Genomic DNA, 22,837 nt, shown 5'->3' on the forward strand with positions numbered 1-22,837 from the left:
GTTAGGTTACCTGCCCTGAAGACTGGTTGTCGTTCGAATCTGCTTCATTAAGAAGACACCTATATTAACTAATAAGATATTTATGGCATAAGCGACCTCTGATGGAATTCTATACAGGTACTTGTTAAAATTAAAAGGTTGAGATAAATCAGATAAAGGATTTTCACTATGTTCTGTCGTTTATTTTATTTTATTTTATTTTATTTTTTTGTAAATGTTAATGTAATGTGCATCGATACATGAGTTTGCATGTATTATTATTAACTTGCGAGATAAATCATTTCACTTGTAACGTTGAATAAAATCATTAATTATAGTTTTAAAGGCCTCTTTTGATTAAATTCTACCTACAATAGGTTAAAAATGAGTTTGTCTTGATCACGAGAATCAGAAAATCCTTTGAATTACGCTTCTTTATCTGGGGTAGGAGTAGAGTAATGTAATTCAGCGCAAAGGGTAATGGGGTGTTGATTTTGTCGCATTCTCATATGTTTAATATAATCTAAACACTACACAGAAATTATTTCGCTAATGTAACAGAGTTTTAAAGGCTATTTTGATTTAATTTTAATCGCAAAAATAAAATAGTAGGTTTATCCTAAAAGGAGGAGATACATGTAAAAATACTCAATTTCGCTATCTTATGATTCTGGGGGTAGGGGTAGCGTAACGTAATTTTACGCGAAAATGAATTCGGTAACCCCATAATCATCCTCAAGCAGTATTATCGAAAAACAGAGCTTGGCAAAGAACAGAAAATGGGCTCGCTAGAAATAGTTTTTTCAGGTATACGGTAATTAACTTTGATCATTACATGTTTTGTTTTATACCTAAAAGAATGCTTATAATTTGAAAAAAAGTGCTAAAGCTCTTCACAGAGATGATGTTATTATCTAAATGATCTTTGCTTAGTATTTGGCCGCACCGCTCCCCCTCCCCAAACCCAACGAAGTTGTGGGACGGTTATTTCGGAGTCAATTTGACCGTCGGTGTCTATGCTTAAATCTTGCGACGCTTTGCTGATTTACAACCCCTCATAGCAAAAGAGTGTGTGGTGAACTACATAAACAATTGACTTGTAGATTTCTTGGAGTAACGATCTGAAACTTGATGAGCAAATGTAGAAGTGTTTGACGCATTCTTCATGTTACACATTTCTGATGTACATCCACGCGCGGTTCCACATTTCGTTCAGAAATCGGTTGAAATATGGTGAATGATCACCAGTATGGGTAGAACAGCGTAACAGAATTTCATGTGACACATTCCTGATTCGCACCTCATGCGCTTGTCAACATTTTTTCAGGTATTAGGTTCGAAATGAGCATTCTCGCTTACAAGGGTAAAAATGTATGATAGATTTTCCATAAGACACAATTTTTATGCGCATCCCATTCCTATCATTACGCTATTGGGTGGGCAGGGCGGGTTTTTTGTTACCTTAAGTGATTTTATAGTGTCAATTTTCCATCACCCAGAAGATGAATACTTCGTTTCAGTTTCAAAGTCAAACGTTTAACCCATCGGAATCAAGGTCAAACTTCAAGGTCGGTCATATGAATTTTGCTACTTGGTAATGTTTTTCATTTATATCTGAACAGTTGTGCTACTGTTTTAACACTGTCAAATTGTACAGCCATGCATACAAACAGATCGTCGTCACAAAAACAGAGAAAGTATGGTAAAAGCAAAGTTGCGGCTAAGGAATATTGTTTTGTACAAAATAATTCACATCTATTTTCGTGTTAAAAAAGTTTTGAAAGGCGGATTAAATTAAAAGAAGTTCACGTGCTGATTAAAACATTAGAAAGTTCACGTGCTGTTATATAAGCTTTACACCATAATAGAAAACATAATAATTATTTTATATATTTCTTTGACATCTTTCAACTCAATCTGGTCTATTGAAATATATAATATACGCTTACTTTTTTACCTGATCTCTTACATACTGTGCCGCGTGCTGAAATAATCTAAATTACAATATCCAGTTACATGTATTTTCTTGTGTATTTAATATGTGAAAGTTGAAATACATTAAATAGAGCACTGTGTACTGTGAATTGTAGTTATGTCCTTGATTAGAAACATAGAAATAACTTGTTATAGATAATCTTCCCTGAAACATAAATTTTGATAAAATTTGTTATAAATTGTCGAAAGCTTCCAGTGATGTATCACGGTTATTATGTTCCATGTCTAAATAGGTGCTTGCATAATAATAAATTGAACATAAAACTTATTGCTTCAGTCATAACTGATAATTTTGAATGAAATTTGAGAAAACAGGGGTTTACCTTTTCAACCGCCGTGAATAAAAACAACAACAAAAAAGAAATTTACTTGCGTTAATAAATGACGCAATACATCAAAGCTCTATGTCGGCGTATCAAAAATAATATCAGTTTGAAAAGTCTGTATTTGTGATAAAATAGACTGGTGTACAGTTGAAAAAAAAACCCATATAAAAACGGTTTTATCTGAAGCCGTAGTTACCCCGATTTTTGTTACAGTCTTGACTTGCTAAATATCTTGTAACGTCGTGCCTTGTGACGGCCCGTCCTGTAACGACGTTATATAATGTCCTTAAAAACGTCGCGCTTTTCGACATTTAACTATGATTTTCAAAGAGTTTTAGCAAAAAATCCAACGAGAACACATGCCTTTTTTATTTGATAATTTTAAAGGGTGGACATTACCACAGACGCTTTCAAAAAACGAAACACTTTGACCGCACGGAAAAAAAAAGTTATAGGACAAAATGCGTGAATTTGCACGTACAAATTTTATAACGATTTCGGCGTCAGCCAATTTGTTTTCAGAAAAATGACGGTCTTATAATGCACTAAATACATTTAAATTTTGCCAAATACATTTGAACAGACAACTAAATGCGCAAACGAAAAAAAATAATGAAATTGCCAAAAATTTATTGAAATTATGACAGAAAAACGAGCAATTGACGTGAAAAATCGGGTGCCACCAGATGGCGCTTTCAACGTAAACGCACAAACGTAAAATCAAAAAAAGACATACCTTCTGAAAATATAGAGTTTGATCTATATTTGAGCCAAATTTAATACTTTTCCGTCGAAATTCTGCATTCCGGTCCTAAGGTGTGGATCGACTTTAAATAAGTCCAGTAAGTAATTAACTTGCGAATTGATAGAAATACTAAGTGACGTATTGCATTTTCAAGTGACGTATGCATCTACTAGCGCGTATACTTTGTTACATTTATACGGCAATGTATTACTGGCACGTAGTATCTATGGGAGCCTGCAGAGGTAGGGTGTACCCAACATAGCAGTTTGTGTTTATATTTGTATTTGCTATGGTGCTTACCACATTTTACCTTCTTCCACCAGACGACATATTTCCTGTTAATGTCACGACCGAGAAGTATTATACCCGTGGTTTATTTATCTCGCCTGGATGTAAGGATCTACGTCCGATGGCTGTGCCTTAACCGCCAAGCTGTTGATCTTTGTAAACGACTGAGATAGCTCAGTGATACAAACGCCGGATATGTGCCCGTATCCCGATTTGATGGGACAGTATTTTAAGTTGTGTAATTCTTTTACATGCTTTTACGTGCTAGTAATTGGAAACTGAAACATATGTGAAACCTCTCTGTGAAACTTTATTATAAATATTTGACTCAAACATATTTTACTGCAATCCCTTATAGATATTGAGCTTAACAATTTCTTCCTTTCTTTTTATTAATTATTTATTTACTTTTCATTGTAAATATTCATTCATGTAAATAAACTTGTAAATATTGTACTAGGTGTTCTATGGTACTAATAAGTTCTGCCCACAGTTTGACAATCCTGTCACAAAAGCTGTATATAAATGCCGAATATATTTCTGGCTTTCCAACTAGTGCTAGACTTTGACCCTGATCAGGCTGATTAGTTCCAAAAGAAATGTGTTCAGATATTCAGAACCTGTCTTCCTAGGGGAGAAGATTTGAAAAATGTGGGCCTACTTCAAAGGTGACTAACACAATTTTATAATGTAGCATTTGCTTGTAATTTGGTATTTTGACGAGTGAAAGGAGCTTTTCAATTCACATATTCATAAAACGTACGATCATAATGGGCCTGATAATAAGAATAAATTAAGCTTTTCAAAAATACTGTTCTTTTCTTATGTCTTATGTTACTGTTATATCACGATCAAGTTAAAATACACCCATCCTATGGTTGCTGATTTAGGACAATTTGTTACGTCTTGATGGTGTGCTCACAGTTTGTTTTTTAGCACATTTCGTTGTGTTGTTTTGTCGCGCGCCGGATCGGGGTATATTACCTCGGTCGGATTATTTTGCCCGAATCGAGGAAATACAAGAACAACAGAAAGAACACAACACGTTTCAGTACCTCTAGAAAAGTGCTAACATTTATATTTATATAGTTTATATTTTTGATAAGTATACCTATATGTCATCAATACATACACGCCTGTGTACAAATTTATCTGTTTTCCTTTTGTAAAAAAAATCTTGTATGCATTTATCTTACAAAGTTGTCATGATGGTATGAGCATAAGCACTTTCTTAATTAAAAGTTATCAAAACTTCAGTGTTTTCCTATTTTTCTTATGTTACCCCGTTAAACCGACCGGTTCATATTATTTATCCCCATCAAGATGATATACTCCTGGGAGAAATGCCCAGCCTGCTAAGACCCAATTATGCGATTTGTGTGTAACGTCATGGGCACGCACCGTTTACTGACTAAAGTGATACGATGACACGCTTTTCTTGTAGTAATGTAATGATAAATCGATATTAATACATTTATACGGCAATGTATATTGAAGTTGCAAATTAAAGACCTAAATAAACTTACAGTTTCTTCAAAAATGTGGGGGAAAAAACACTGAAAAAAATGCCATTCGCGTCAAATTCTGACCACTTGACTAGACATACATTGCTGACCTTAGAAAGACGCTTTAAGGTACTTCCGCAAATTGAAATTAGAAATTTATGTGAAAAATCAGAATCCTCGAAACAGCTTTCGAAATGCAAAGACATAAAATATATAAGACAAAAGTTGAAAAGATATATCTCTAGGTAAACTTGCGAGCATGAAAGCTACGCTGAACCCTATCTCCACAGTGCTTTGGAAGAAAATGAGTGAACATTTTTGTTGCAACATTTTGGTATCGTATGCAACCTAAATTGCTATAAAATATTTATTTTCAAATCAAAGAAATGCAAAAATAGTGCACACGAGCGTTACTTTTTCAAGAAAATGTCGTTAAACATTCTAATGCACAAAACACGTGCACAGTTTTTCTAAAATATTTCGCCGCCATGTTTATTTCAATGATTGTTCTTTTACCTCAGATTTCCTTACTGAAATATGTATGTCTCCTTATTCATGGTTAGAGATATTCATTTAGTATAGTTTTTCACTGTCCGATTTCCTTAATCTGTTACCGATCATTCTCATTTAAAGAATAAACGCAATGTGTAATGATAGTTTTTCGCTTTACACACCTCTCTTGGACAAGAAAGCCGTTCCACTTAAAATGTGTATGCATCCGCTTGCAAAATATTAACGAAAGATCGGAACTTTTTCTAAAATAAAGTTGAATTTCAATCATTTTCAAAAACTGGAAATATTGCACATTGTGTTGAATTTATAAATAAAACAAAAATTCCCCAAATAAACCATTTTAGAACTTTTCCGGGAACTACAAGTTTCAGCCGAACAACGCATTTCAAGATGACACAAAACTGATTTCTCTTCGTAAACAATGTCAAAATTCACCTGTGGAACATTGCTGAAAAAGTAAAAGTGCTTACTTGTTTCAGTTTTACGTCCTGTAGAAAACAATCAACTTTCAACTTTAAATGTATATATGTTCTATAATTATTCCAATATAAAAAAACGTCCGATCTTTTCCGTGAGAAATAAAACGAAGCAAATTGAACTATTTGTTTACATTTCAACCATGTGAAATTAAAGGCATGTACTATCACGGGACTCCCGTGCATTTTGAACCTCGTGGTGAATAAACTGAATTTACTTTAAAGTATGGTGTCTCAGATGAGCCAGTTATTTGTTAATTTCAGAGAACATACATTAAAGAAGTGTTTATGAGATTATGCACATGTACGAATATTTACTTGTCTACTTTATATTAACGACGATAGAAAGCAAGTGTGCACTCGGCAAATAGCAAGTCTATTATTTTCAGGTGTATACTGAACACTAATCCCAATGTTCGTAATTTTCAGATAAAGAACTCGTTATCCTTGGTTTCGTAGACAGTCTTAGTACTGGACCGCTGCTTCCGCTGACAACACCGCAGTAATCACTAATGTAAAGTCAGTGTCCATTTCTATGCCGGAATTTCAATACACATTTATTATCAGTTTAAATCTATGAAAGTGTGAAAAAAATATCATTGTTTAACGAAGAACCAAGATACAGAAAAGTTACTTTTGAGATATTGCTGACTTTAATCATCAGGTTTTCGCGTGAGAAGTTCAACTGATTGCATTTTGTAAAATGTTTCGTAGTTATCTACAATTGTATACAAATTGTATTACCTCCTAACATATTTGGCTGTACATTTTTTATGCGATTTATTCTCACTGTGTTTTTAAAAAACATCCTGTATAAATTTCTCATATTGTATAAAAAGTCGATAGATCAAAATTGGTTACTAGTAGTTTACGACGCATGAAACATCTAATAAGGAATCACTATACACATCGAACTTGTCCCGGACCAGTATGCGGAAATACTGTGGCCAAATGTTTTAAGATTGTCTAAAAATATTTGCATATATCGTGATAAAGCAAATATTTCGATTGTTTTTATAATTTATAAATATACAATCACGTATGTGTGAGAAAGTTACGTTAAGTTATTTCGATAGTTACCGCAGGAAGTGCCGAAAATTCCATTTCCACCAAATTTTCCGTGAGATAAGCAGCGCGTAAGTACATAAATTCCGCTATAATAAATTTAACCTTTCTTATACTTGCACAATCCTTAAAAAGAATTTTGGATCGTTGCCAAATCTTGTTCACATTAAGTCTGAGATTTCTCTTACAATTTTAGGCAGTTTGGTACACCATATGTAAAAAAAAATATTGTCCGCACATTGCACTACTTTTATGTATGCTGAAAATAGCAATATGTACAGATTTATTTTCGTTTTAATACATGAGGTGGTCAGATTTGAAAACAGATTTTGTACTAAGCTAAGTTCTATTTAGTAAGACAATTCTCCTATGCACTAATTGAAACTTTGAACTAACTTCTGCCATTCATGAATTTTTAATAAAATATTTTGAAAAGATTTATAAATCTAACCAAAAATTTGGAAAAATACAGGTAAAATATCTTCTTTGTTTGTTTCCAAATTTTAGTTTTACTTTTTATACAGCTACGTTTAGTTCAGGTCTTACAAACTGAGCTGTTTTTGTACTCTGGAACAGCTGCATTTGAAAGCTTTTGTTCACTATATTTTCACACCTCAAATGAAGGTCACCCTAAATTCAAGATGGCGGAAGTACCTTAATCTGTTCAATGTTTGCCAAATGTGCACGGATCTTTCATGCAATACAAATGTCATGTCCTTATTGCTGACAAAAATATTTATAGGTGCGTAGCAAGTTGGGCATATATTTCAGATTTGTGAAACGTTTGTAACATGTATGTATAATTAAAAAAATAATTAAAAGAAGGAACACAACCATATGTGCTACAATTTATAGGATATATAATATTTTTTTGTATAATTAAAAAAATAATTAATTTTTTTTTGTATATATATAATAATTTTAATTATTTTTTAATTATTTTTTTAATTATATATACATATTATATATCCTATAAATTGTAACACATTTGGTCGTGTTCCTTCTTTTAATTACTTTTTTTAATTATACATACATGTTACAAACGTTTCACAAATCTGAAACTAATCTGGACTATGTAAAACAAAGGAGTATGTAGGTAAGGCAGTTATGATTCTCGGAAAAGATTGCATGGTGTTTATAGACATGTGAGGACAGGTCTATAAACACAATGAAGACCTATTCCTCAAACAATAACTATTACTTACCAGGTCTTAAGTAAACTTTTAATACATACCCAAGTATGTATGTTGAAGTGTACAACGAGAATTTCTATATCTTTTAACAACAATCAGCTTGGACTTCTATGTCTAATCGTTTTATTGTTTTTATTTTTTTGTGAATATTAAATGAGCCGCAAGATCAGTTTTGTTTGAGTTTAGTGCCTTTTTCAACAGTATTTCAGTTATATAAAGGCGGACAGTTAACCTAACCACTGTTCCTGGATTCTGTACCAGTACTTACTTGTTCTCCGCAAGTAACTGCCAACTTCTCCACATACATCAGAGGAGGTGGAGGTCAAAATGACATCTGACACAATGCCTTCTATTAAATCGTCACAGAGAAAATACGCCACACAAGGGGTTCGAACTCATGATCCCGCATTCCGTAGATTTGCGCTATCTCTATTGTGCAAAGCGGGTGAGTTATAGTACCTGACAATTTTAGCTCATATTTCAATTTATTTCTTACACTTGCCTATCAGATGTTTTGTAACACTCTTTTACTTATCTAATATAAACAACTGCTGAACATATAGTTCTGATATATATTTCCATGTATTATATACCCTTCTCAAATGCGCTCATTTGATTGGTTGAAATGAGTGCACGCGCGGGTCCGCAAAAAGCGATATTGATCTGCAAAAGTGATAATGACTCTTGTGATATCACTTTTTGTGGCCCCCACCCTCCACCCCATGAGTGGTGGGCATATAGATTTGGTCTTGTCCGTGCGTCCGTCCGACATTCGTGACGCGCCTAGCTCAAAAAGTATTTTATATAAATTGATGAAACCTTGCATGAGTCTTTATCATGATATGAACTTGCACACCTCCTATTTTGCGTCTGGCTCCGCCCCCTACTTCCAGTTATGGCCCTGAAATAGTCAAAAATGCACATTTTCACCTTGTGACAGGCCTAGCTTAAAAAGTATTTAATATAGATTCACGAAACCTTGAATGAGTCTTAATCATGATATGAACTTGCGCACCTCCTATTTTTCATCGGGTCCACCCCCTATTTACAGAGTTATGGCCCCTGAAATAGTCAAAAATGCACATTTTCATCTTGTGACGCGCCTAGCTCAAAAAGTATTTAATATAAATTTATTAAACCTTGCATGAGTCTTTATCATGATATGAACTTGCGCACCTCATATTTCTCATCTGGGTCCGTCCCCTATTTCCAGAGTTATGGCCCCTGAAATAGTCAAAAATGCACATTTTCACCTTGTGACGCGCCTACCTAAAAAAGTATTATATATAACTTGTTTAAATCTTGCATGAGTCTTTATCATGATGTGACCTTGCACACTTGGCATTCTTCTTGAGAATCTTTAAGTTAGCGCTTATTACAGGGTTATGGCCCTTGAAATAGCCAAAATAGTGGATTTTTTGTTTGTGATGCTCATAGCTCATAAAAGTATATGGCCTAGTATAATTAATCCTTTTCATAAAATGTTTGTTGAGGCTATACCCCCTTAAGACTGCAAATATTTGAATTATTGCCCCTTATTTGTGACAAATGTACCCGTGGGGGCACACCCTGTGTCCTACAGACACATTGTAGTTCTTATATGTATGAAATATGGGCCAGTCAAATGAATGCATTTGAGAAGGGCATATAATATAAAAATTATAGACTTATGTTTCGGTCAATATGTGTTTTACGGACCTGTAAAGATGATATCGACCACGGACTGCGTCCTCGGTCAATATCATTTTACAGGTCCGTGAAAACACATATTGACCTCAACGTAAGTCAATAACTGTATAATATCTATACATATCAAATCAGCTTATCTGCAGTTACATTGTACTTAACAATTTGTTTTATGTGTTTCAATTCCAGTATCTTTAACTTCAGAAAAAAAATCTTCCGTTAAGGATTACCTTCAGACATTTGTAATGGTTCCCCATTTTTGTGCCCCCCCCCCCCCCCCATGAGTGGTGGGGGCATATAGATTTGGTCTTGTCCGTCCGTCTGTCCGTCCGTCCGTCCGAAGTTCGTGACACGCCTAGCTCAAAAAGTGTTTGATATAAATTCATGAAACCTTGCATGAGTCTTTATCATGATATGAACTTGCGCACCTCCTATTTTTCGTCTGGCTCCGCCCCCTATTTTTAGAGTTATGGCCCCTGAAATAGTCAAAAATGCACATTATATCCTTGTGACGCGCCTAGCTCAAAAAGTATTTGATATAAATTCATGAAACCTTGCATGTGTATTAATCATGATATGAACTTGCGCACCTCCTATTTTTCATTTTGGTCCGCCCCCCAATTTGAGAGTTATGGCCCCTGAAATAGTCAAAAATGCACATTTTCACCTTGTGACACGCCTAGCTCAAAAAGTATTTCATATAAATTGATGAAACCTTGCATGAGTCTTTATCATGATATGAACTTGCGCACCTCCTATTTTTCATCTGGCTCCGCCCCCTATTTTAGAGTTATGGCCCCTGAAATAGTCAAAAATGCATATTTTCACCTTGTGACACGCCTAGCTCAAAAAGTATTTGATATAGATTCATGAAACCTTGCATGTATATTAATCATGATATGAACTTGCGCACCTCCTATTTTTCATTTGGGTCCGCCCCCTATTTTCAGAGTTATGGCCCCTGAAATAGTCAAAAATGCACATTTTCACGTTGTGACACGCCTAGCTCAAAAAGTATTTCATATAAATTGATGAAACCTTGCATGATTCTTTATCATGATATGAACTTGCGCACCTCCTATTTTTCATTTTGCTCCGCCCCCTATTTTTCAGTTTTGGCCCCTGAAATAGTCAAAAATGCACATTTTCACCTTGTGACGCGCCTAGCTCAAAAAGTATTTGATATAGATTCATGAAACCTTGCATGTATATTAATCATGATAAGAACTTGCGCACCTCCTATTTTTCTTTGGGTCTGCCTCCTATTTTTTTAGTTATGGCCCCTGAAATAGTCAAAAATGCACATTTTCACCTTGTGACACCCCTAGCTAAAAAAGTATTTCATATAAATTGATGAAACCTTGCATGAGTCTATATCAAGATATGAACTTGCGTACCTCCTATTTTTTCGTCTGGCTATGCCCCCTATTTTTAGAGTTATGGCCCCTGAAATAGTCAAAAATGCACATTTTCACCTTGTGACACGCCTAGCTCAAAAAGTATTTAATATAAATGGTTGAAAACTTGCATAAGTCTTTATCATGATATAAACTTGCACACCTCTAATTTTTTGGCTGGTCCCATCCCTATTTTTAAAGTTATGGCCCCTGAAATAGTAAAAAAATGCACTTTTTCACCTAATTATGTGCCTAGCTCAAAAAGTATTAGATGTAAATTCAGGAAACCTTGCAGGAGTCTTTATCATGATGTGGCCTTGCACTCTTGGCATTCTTCTTGAGAATCTTACTCTTATTACAGAGTTATGGCCCTTGAAATAGCCAGAATAGTGGATTTTTTGTTTGTGATGCTCATAGCTCAAAAAGTATAGGGCCTAGAATAATGAACCCTTTTCATAAAATGTTTGTTGAGGCTATACCCCATTAAGACTGCAAACATTTGAATTATTGCCCCTTATTTGTGACTAATGTACCAGTGGGGGGCACACCCTGTGTCCTACAGACACATTCTAGTTAAAACATACACTCGTTTCCAGTTTTCATACAGTCTTTGAATTTACTGATGTTACGTCAAACGTTATATGAATATAGTCATTAAATTATGCTTATGTCCAACTGACCAGTAATTATGAATCCAGCGTTTTTTAAGTGACCAAGCAAAACATTTTATTCACATACATATATATTCAAAAGCCGTAAGACCAACCCAGTGCTTCTTTCATTTCGAGTATTACTTTATCATCATAATTGTTCGAGCATCTGTTCTTTTCTCAAGTATAGGTTCCTTTCCCATGTACACCGCCGTATGAACACATCTGCTGATGAAACTAAATCGCATTTTGTACTTTTTACATGTATAAATGTTTTGATCTGCTCAATCCTGGATTAGAGGGCGTGTACGGTAGCTTGCACAGTCCCATCCCGATGGTTATGTTTGTTCACCATGAACATTCTCGATTAATGTCTGCAACATTTTCATTTTTGTCGTATTGGGCGATCCGTGGTTTTCCTCTTCTTTTTCTATTTTAAACATATATAAGTAGTAATTTTGGAGATAATTCATTTTATATTTTCCTATTTTTGAAACATTTATTTTCAATAGATTTCACTGGATTTTTGGACTTACATGTCGTCAGTAAAAGCAGTTACATCTTCCTGGTCATAAACGAGAAGGATGGAAGACGAACTACTTAAGGGCACTTCCCAAATGAAAAGTTTTGCAACAACCCTTTAGCAATTATTTTCTCGTTGTTTATTTTCAGGAATGGCAGTAATAATGCGTGACACCATTCATCGACAACAGAAATAGAAAGTACATCCAACCAGTTCAGAGGAATAGTTGTTTACAGATTTTTTTAGCCGAGATAACCTTTTCGCTATATATATACTATGTACATAATGGAACAAAAGACCATGCCATGTGGCGATCATCTCTTTTGACAAACCGTTAGAATTGAAACAATTTTTGAAGAGAGTCGCCTAATGGAATGAACATTTAGGTAATCTAATTTTAAAATCGGACGAACGGTCGTTTAGACTGTTTTCTATTTTTGCATCCGTAGCCATATTTTAGTAGAATTCCAATATTGGACATTTATGTGAAATAATAAAAAATCGGGCCAGATTTTATCACTTTCTATATACATATGGCGAAGAGACAAACCCTCAGGTGGCTATATCTTTTTATTAATCAACTTAGTCTATTTCGGAAAGGGTAAAATATTTTTGAAATCTTGCAGGGAATTTCAGACATTCAAAATGATTTTTAAACTTTTCAATATAATTATTTTATATATTAACCTTAAAAGAAACAGTCCCATCCCGATGGTTATGTTTGTTTACCAACTGCGCTGGTTTAGAAAAAAAATGAGGTTTTTCAAAAGAATATTAAATTTCTGTGAAATAATTAAAGAAAACATTTAAAATTTTCCTCTTTGGATGCAACAACAACTGTTGTCATTTATTGAACAATTTAATTTAGAACACCCAAGGACCATCCCTGTATTCTCTGTAATATGAGCTATTAGATAAACTTTAATTGTACTACAATCTGTTATTTACTTCAGTTTACTATCAACAGCAAGATAAAAGATTTTCCGGCATAATCTAAACATGTTTTCGTTAAACATGCCTGAATCCGTTCAGGGCACTGTCTCCAAGAAATTTTCATCAGTAAGAATACTGCTTAGCAATAAAAGTCTCCTACCGGAGGGGGCATGTTTCCAAGCTGCTGCTATAGGGAACACATTTTTACATTGAAACTTTATTTTCCAAAGAACTTACCGTCCACAAACCAGGTTTCATAAAAAACTCTTGCAGTTTAAAGTTCATGTTCATGTTTTTTAATTGTTTCATGATAAAAAGTCTTGTACTTTAAACTTCATTGCAGAGTCCGATATGTGTGACTAACAGAGCACAAACAGGTGGAGAAGGGACGTACAGTTTACGGAGAATGTTTTTTAAAAAACACGTGTGTAATATATCTATATTAAAAAGTCTCATGGAACAAATTCTTATCCTGTTTCAGTCATCACAGCTTGATTTACTTTATGGTAATTTTTACTTTGTTTTTGCCAAAGTGTCAAATAACAAGAGTCATGTCGAACCAAAAACAAAATGTAAAACGAAAAATAGTAGCCCGTACCAATGGTCAGGTTTGTCATGTGTAACTGCCCTTACTGTGAAAAGAGCCTGTTAAGGCCTATGCTATTTTGTCATAATTATGTAAAATTCCTATGTAAAACTGAAATTGTCATAACAAGACGAGAAATGCACGGGGATCAAAGAGAAACTAATAATAATGAGAAAATGTATCTCCAAGTAAATTATAAAGTATCAAAAACACTCAAAAGCATGTCCCAACAGTGTACTAGAAGAAAATGCATAGAAATTTTCGGTGCAAGTATTTGGTACCGTAAGTCTCTCATATTTATACAATATATATATTAATAAATCCAGGATATGTCAGTGTAAATGAGCTGAGCGTTAGTTTTCTAAGAAATCGTCGTAAAACTGTATTACACAAATCACACGTGCACCGCTTTTTTACAAAAATATGTCCGCCATGTTTTCTTCAGTGAACGAAATAAAAGTAGTGTTTTACCTTGGATTTCCTTATTGTATAGTACGATTCACTTTCTAATCTAAATAAAGCATCACTTTTTTTTATAACATCCCACCGTCCGATCTTTCTGATCACTTAACGATCACTCACAATTATTAAATAAATCCAACGTGTCATCAAAATTATCACTTTACACGGCTTCATGGACATCACGGCCTACTAACATTAAATTTGTAATCATGAGCCAACCAAACAAATGATGAAAGATCGGGACTTTTTTAAAGATATGTTATATTTTCTGCAATTTTCTGATATTCTAACCTTTAAACAATCGAATAGTATGCACAGAAATAACGAGGAATTTATGCAATATACCTTTTAGTTTAAATTTTGGACCTATCTTTTTCCAGCCCAACAACAGACACGTATATGTCACAAACCCGGCTTGTCCTCGAGTAAAATGTCAGAGGTTACTAGAACATAAATACAATAAATAAACAATCGCTTACAATGTTTTTGTAAGTCATGTAAGCGCTTACAATGTTTTTGTAAGTCCTGTAAGATGAAACGGCTTATGTTTATACATTAGTAGTATAAGAAATACCGCTTCTGGAACAATTTGACCCCACTTGACCCCTTGCCCCTCTTTTAAAAAATCCAATGCCGGACAATTCAAAAAACCGCCTTTGTTTTTTATTGAACGTAAGTGGACTAAAGCGTCCCCAGAAGTTTTTAGATTAAAATAAAGTACTGAAAAATATATATTTAACTTTAAAAAATATATATTTAACTTTAAAAAATATCTTAAAACCGATATTAACTTTAAACACTATCATTAATTCTCTCTGGTGAGAAACCAATAACCGTCCGCGTCATTTTTGCCAGCGTGGCAATTCTCCCTGGCGGTTATTGATTTCTCACTAGAGAGAATTAATGTTCCTGATTTTAGTTACTATATAAGTTAAGCCGTGTCGAGTTTTATCCCTTTGATCAAATAAAAAGTTTTACCGAATTAATCATATGTAGGATTGTTTTACAATTTCTGCAGGATATTAATGTTAGTTAATGAAACATGAAATAGGAAGTGATTGTTTATTCATTATGTTTTACATTGTTTACTCTCAGTGTTTTATACAATAAAGCATAAATATTTATACCATCTTGTAACATTTTAATGAAAAATAAACAATAATATCCACAGAGCGTACTTGTTTTGTCTTGATATTGTATGATTTAAATTTAAATACATATAATATAGATGAGTTTACAAAATAAAATATATTGTTTGAAAGAAAGAAGATTTACTGATAATATAAATCCTCATTATGTTACAGCAAAAAACGGGAAAAGAATGATAATGGCTACCTGTTCATCTTGTGGAAGAATGAAATCAAAGTTTGTTAAAAGTACAGGGGGCAATTTAGATATTCACAAAGCAATGTTACCTTTACTACCTAAGAAAGGTTTGACACTTCCAGGATATAGCTATTGTGGGCCGGGAAATCCTTTAGATAATGGACCTCCTATCAACGAACTGGACGCAGCATGTAACACCCACGACTTTTGTTATGACTGCGGTGTAAAAAAGGGTATATGCGACAAACAAATGCTTTCCAACTTAAATAACACTAAATCAAAAACATTTGGAGAAAAGATTGCAAAACATTTAGTTGTAAAACCTGCAATTAAAACGAAATATAAACTTGGATTGGGACATAAGTCCCCGGGAGCTGGAAGCTCACTAGGACAAAAACGAAAGTCAAAAAACGGGAAAAGGGGTAGAGTATACCCCCGAAATCAGATGGAGTGATAAATTAGCAGAAGAATTACACAAACCAATTAAACGAAAATTTAGGAAACGAAGAGTAATAGTCAATGATATTGATGATACTTGGTCTGCTGATTTAGTTGATATGCAAGCCTTTTCAAAATATAATAAAGGTGTAAAGTACTTGTTAACCGTTATTGATATATTCAGTAAATATGCTTGGGTTATTCCATTAAAGAATAAAACTGGAGAATCTGTTACTGAAGCATTTGAAAAAATAATTACTGAAGATAGAATTCAGGGACGAAAGTCCCCGAAGACTGCAAGGATTCCACAAAATTTATGGGTAGATGAAGGAAAAGAATTTTATAATAAAAAGTTTGAATCATTTTTAAATACAAATAAGATTAATATGTATCATACATTTAATGAAGGTAAGGCTGTAGTAATTGAAAGATTCAATAGAACTTTAAAAAGAATAATGTGGAAATATTTTACAGCAAATAATACTTATACTTATTTAGATAATTTGCAGATAATTTGCAGGATATGGTTGATAAATATAATAAAACAAAACACTCTAGTATAAAAATGACACCAACCGAAGCCAGTAAAAACTTAAATAAAGGTACTGTTTACTTTAACTTATATGGTAATTTAAAGATACCAAAGAGTAAAACAAGAAGTTTTTAGAATAGAAAAAGTTATTAGACGAGACTATAAGAAAAAACAAGCTTTAGTAAAATGGAAAGGTTACAATGAAAAATTTAATAGTTGGGTTCCGTTTAATGAATTGGAAGAAATTTAAATTGAAAATATATTATATAAATGAGTCATAAAAATCTAATTTCTAATAATGGAATAGAAACAATAGATCAATTAATTATTCACCTAACTAAACTAGCTGCTGCTTACAGAAAAAGTTATAAATTTTGTGGGAGAGTAAGTACTGGGTTATATATTACAACAAGTATCTTTGATTGTTCAGCTGCATTAGCACTTGTTCCAGCTATTCCTATATTTGTAGCAGTTGTTGGTGTTGTTCCACCAGTAATTACCATATTTACTAATAGACTAAAACTTGACGACAAGAAATTTATTTTAAAAACACATCATCACAAAATAAAACAACTAATAACAAAAGCATGGATTGCAGCTTTAGCTGTTCATAACCCTAATGATCCTGGAAAAGTAAATAAAGAAGAAGAGAAAAAAGTTATTCAAGATATTTTTACAATACTGTTAGAAATGCAGAAAGAAAAAAAATTATTTAATGCCCTTTGAAACATATATGAAGGAATTTAAACTTAACGGATATAAAAGTAAAAAAGAAGAAGAGTTATATTAAAACTAAAGTTTTAAAAACTTTAATTAAAGATTTTTTCTATTAGTATTTAATATAAATGAGAAAAATTATATCAGTTGAAGGTAATATTGCATCAGGAAAAAGTACGTTTTTAGATATTATTAAAGAATATAATCCTAATTTTAATATAATTCCAGAACCAATTCATGAATGGCAAAATGTTATGGACCCAAGCGGAAATTCATATAACCTTTTTGAACTTGCTGCTAAAGAACCTCTAAAATATTCATTTCCTTTTCAATTAGCAACTTTAAACAGTCACATAAAAATGTTAAATTCTGCTAAAAAATTTGATGGTGTTTCTTTTCTTGAACGATGTTATTTAACTAACAACAACGTTAAACAATATCACGACAACGATGTTATAAATGACCCCGAGTGGGCAGTATACAATCTTTTCTTAACTGATCATGTTATTAAAATACATGGAAAAAACCCAATTGATACTTTTATTTATGTTAAAACCGATCCTAAAATAGTTTTCAAAGACTTCAAAAAAGAAACAGAACTGAGAAAACAGAGTTGGTTTAGATTATTTAGAAAAACTACACAAATTACACGAAGAATGGTTAAACAAATGTCTCAAGAAGTATTAAAATTTTAACAGTTGATAACAATTTAGAAAAAATAACTTTAAAATCTTATTCAAAAGATATAGATAATATAAACAAATTTCTCAATCAATATAATTTCTTTAACGTGCGTTTTTAGAGGTTTTTTTCTATAAGTATATTATATAGATGGTTAATAGAAAGATAGATAGAATGATTATGTCAAAATTATCTAGCACTTTAGGAGAAATAATGAATCCAGACAATAATTCATATAAAAAGTACTCAAAAAAAGAAACGTTATTAAACCAAAACTTAATCAAATAGTTAGCGATGAATATAAAAATCATGTCATTGATAAATTACAAAATGTTATAGATCCTTATCTATTAGAAAGGAATTTATTTGAATGGGACTGTGGTTGTCTATTAATTGAAGAAGAAAATGTCGAAAGGTTATGTGATTGTCCCAGACCAAATAATCATCGAAACAACTCTAAAAGAGTTATTGCAACCGATTGTGACACTAATGAAGAAAAAAATATATAAAAAGCACTTACGCAGCATTTAAAGACCTTGATATTAATTCAGGTTAATAAAAATGTGCTGTGAAGGGAAAAACAGAGTAAAAAGTGGAATATCAAAAACTAATGGAAAAAGATATAAATTTAAATATTTTATTTCTTCTTAAACTTTATTTATTTTATTATTTTTTTAACCCTTTTTTGCTTAACGAATTTTTTTTTTCTAAATATAATATATAGATGGAAATTGAGAGATCTATAAAGCAATTTTATAAGAAATTTGAAATTAAAATTGAATATAGACAAGATCCAAAAAATCAATTATATTTAACTATAAACGACTCTTATGAAATACTTAAAGCTGAACTTAAAGCTTTAAAAGGTATAAAAATAAATATCGTACTAAAAATAACTTTTGCGAAAATGAGTAAAACAGATACAATATATAAATCAGCTTATTTTCAATCAAAGGCTTTAGAAATTATTAATACAAATGAAATAAAAAACACTTTACGTCAAGCTTTTGATGAAATAATAAATAGAATTGGTAATTGGATTTCAGAAGGAAGTGGTTGGAGAATAGAGTCAGTTGACGCTCATTATATAAATAGATATAAGTATAGTCCGTTGGTTGCTTCAAGTTATTTAGAGTTACCAAAATTATTACAAAATCCGAAGAAAGGATTAATAAACATTAAGAATGATGATAACGAATGTTTTAGATGATGTCATTTAGCTTACAAATTTCCTGTTAAAGAAAAACCGTCATAGAGTTTCAAAATATGAAGAACATATAAACGATCTTGATTATACTGGAATTAAATTTCCTGTTACATTAAATCAAATACCTAAAATAGAAGTTTTAAATGATATTTCATTTAATATATTTGGTTATGAAGAACCTACGGGAATTTATCCATTGTACATATCAAAATATCAATACGAAGAACACTGTGACATGTTGCTAATTAACAATAACGAAATATCACACTATGTTTGGATAAAATACTTTAATAGATTAATGTTTAAAAAAACAAAAGATCAACATAAAAAACATTTTTGTAGATCTTGCCTGCAACACTTTACCCAAGAAAGAATATTAAAAGAACATGTTGAAAATTGTTTAGATATCAATGGTGTTCAGGGTGTTAAAATGCCACCAGAAGGTAGTAAAGTAGAATTTAAAAGCTACCACAAACAATAAGAAGTACCCTTTGTTATCTATGCTGATTTTGAATCAGTAACTAGAAAAATATCAACTGCTTTGCCATCATCTAAATCTTCATTTATCGAACCATATCAAAAACATATAGATTGTGGTTACGGTTATAAAGTTGCTTGTTGCTATGACGACAAATATACCAAACCAACTCAGATTCACAGAGGCCCTAATGCGGTTTATAAATTTATAGAAAAAATGCTCGAGGAAGAAGAGCATTGTAAGAAAATATTTAGAGATAATTTTAACAAAGATTTAAGAATGTCTGAAAAAGACTCAGCCGAATTTAAAAAACAGAAATCTTGCCACATCTGTGGAAAAGAATATATAGAAGATTCAATCAAAGTACGTGATCACTGTCATATAACAGGAAAATTCAGAGGAAGTGCTCACTCAGAATGTAATATTGATTTTAGACTTACACACAAAATTCCTGTTATTTTTCATAATTTAAGAGGTTATGACGGTCATTTTATTATGCAACAAATAGGAAAATTCAAAAAAGAAATTAATGTTATTCCTAACAATATGGAAAGATATATGACATTTATGATTTCCGACTTGGCCTTTATTGATTCAGTCCAATTTATGTCTCAATCATTGGATAACTTAGTAAAAAATATTCCAGAATTTAAATGTTTATCTCAAGAATTTGATAACATTGCGAAGCTGGAACCTTCGGTTGCACTTAATTTATTAAAAACAAAAGGTATTTATCCATATGATTACATGGATTCATTTAAAAAATTCAAAGAAACAGAATTACCTCCTAAAAAGAGTTTTATTCAATTTTAAATGAAACACACATATCTAATGAAGAATATGAACATGTAAAAATGTTTGGAATAAATTTAAAATTAAAACAATGGGAGAATATCACGATCTATATTTAAAATCTGACGTATTACTTTTAGCTGATGCATTCGAAAATTTTAGAAGGTTGTGTTTAGAGTACTACAAATTAGACCCTTGTCATTATTTTAGTAGTCCTGGTTTAGCTTGGGATGCAATGTTAAAAATGACTGGAATTAAGTTAGATTTGATAACTGATATTGATATGTATCTTTTTATTGAAAAGGGACTGAGAGGAGGAATAAGCTATATTTCAAACAGATACAGTAAAGCAAACAATAAATATATGAAAGATTATGATCCTAAATTAGAATCTAAATACATTATGTACCTCGACGCTAATAATCTTTACGGTTGGGCCATGTGTCGACCTTTGCCCTCTGGAAACTTTAAATTCATATCCGAAAAACAATTCAAGAAATTAATTGTAAAATGTAAAACTAACTTTATAGTTGAATGTGATCTTGAATATCCAAAAGATTTACATGCTGTACATAATGATTATCCTTTGGCTCCTGAAAAAATTAAAATACCAGACGAGTGGCTTTCAAATTATTGTAAAAATATTAAAACAGAATTTGAAATAGGAAAAAGTAATGTAAAAAAAATTAGTTCCAACTTTAATGAAAAAACAAAATTATGTTGTTCATTATAAAAATCTTGAACTATATACACAATTAGGGTTAAAAGTAACAAAAATACATAAAATATTAACTTTTGACAAAAGTCCTTGGTTAAAAAAATATATTGATTTTAATACTCAAAAAAGATCTAAAGCAAAAAACTCATTTGAAAAAGACTTTTTTAAGTTAATGAACAACTCTGTATTCGGTAAGACGATGCAGAATTTACGCAAGAGGGTTAATATTAAATTAACTCATGATGAAAATATTTTATTGAAGTATATAGCAAAACCTTCATTTGTTAGTTCAACGATGTTTAACAAGAATTTATTTGGTATTCATAGAATAAAAGAAAGCTTGTTATTAAACAGACCTTGTTATGTTGGAATGTGCATTCTAGATTTATCAAAATATTTAATGTATGATTTTCATTATAATTACATTAAGGAACAGTACGAGGATTTAGCAAAGCTTTTATTCACTGACACTGATTCATTATGTTATGAAATAAAAACCGAAAGATGCATATGAGGATTTTCATAAGGACAAAGATTTATTTGATAATAGTGATTATGATCCTGAATCAAAATTTTATTTCGACAATAATAAAAAAGTAATTGGAAAATTTAAAGATGAAGCTGTTGGTATTCCAATCGTTGAATTTGTTGGATTACGTAGTAAAATGTATTCATATTTATTAGAAAACGAAGTTAATGTTAAAAAATGTAAAGGAATTAAAAAACATGTTGATAAGAAAACAATAGTTCATAAAAATTATAAAGATACTTTGTTTAATTCAACCCAAGGTAATCATACCTTTAAAGTTATTCGTTCTGATAAGCATAATATTTCCAGTTATGTTATAAATAAAACATCTTTATCATGTTATGACGATAAAAGATATATTCTTGATAATGGTATTGATACATTATCTTACGGTTATACAGAACCATAAATTGTTAACTGAATATTTTTAACGTTTAAAGAATCAATATAAATAACATCATTAATTTTAAATTTATTAGCATAATTGATAGAAACAGATTCATTTTTTCTGTTAGTTTTGGCATTGTAACTTTGAAGAATTATATTTTCTTTATTTTTTAGTTGTAATTTAGCTTCTCCTTTATCTAATTTAATTCCATCAACAAGAATAATTAAAATACAATTAAAATTAATTGTTACATTATTACCATTTTGAACTAAACCAGGACTAGCATTTACAGTTTTCCATTGAAATAATCCACTATCGATATCTTCAGTATAACATGTTAAGAACAATGGAGGTTTTGTTCTTATTTGTCTTTCTATTTTACTTACTTTTTCGTTTATATTATTGAATATTCCCATTATATTAATTATTCCAGTTAAATAAAAATACAGTAATTAATTAAAGTTTTAATTAAGATTTTAATTCAAAAGTTTACTTTCTTTATAATTTATATATTCCTCCAATATGTAGAATTTGGCATAACTATCCGTCATAAGACTAAATGATACTTCTGTAGATGATGAATCGTCATAAGGATGAATGTCAAACATTGTTCTTTCTGTTAAATAAAAAAAAAATTTCTGATACACACATACATTGTTAAATATGAGCCCTTTTTCATCAAACTTGGATGTTATATTTACACTCCCAC

General features: G+C 31.6%; 1 protein-coding gene across 1 annotated transcript in view; it reads left to right on the top strand.

Moving 5' to 3' along the window:
- Positions 1-15,495, top strand: part of LOC128551902 (T-cell-specific guanine nucleotide triphosphate-binding protein 2-like) — a 48,986-nt gene extending 33,491 nt beyond the window's left edge. The window contains exons 2-3 of the transcript XR_008368917.1: positions 12,491-12,727; positions 13,618-15,495. The gene's annotated coding sequence lies outside the window, so the exon portion shown is untranslated. The remainder of the gene's footprint in view (positions 1-12,490; positions 12,728-13,617) is intronic.
- The last annotated feature ends 7,342 nt before the right edge of the window (positions 15,496-22,837 follow it).

Source organism: Mercenaria mercenaria, unplaced genomic scaffold (assembly GCF_021730395.1).
Source record: "Mercenaria mercenaria strain notata unplaced genomic scaffold, MADL_Memer_1 contig_1821, whole genome shotgun sequence".
Classification (NCBI taxonomy): Eukaryota; Metazoa; Mollusca; class Bivalvia; order Venerida; family Veneridae; genus Mercenaria; species Mercenaria mercenaria.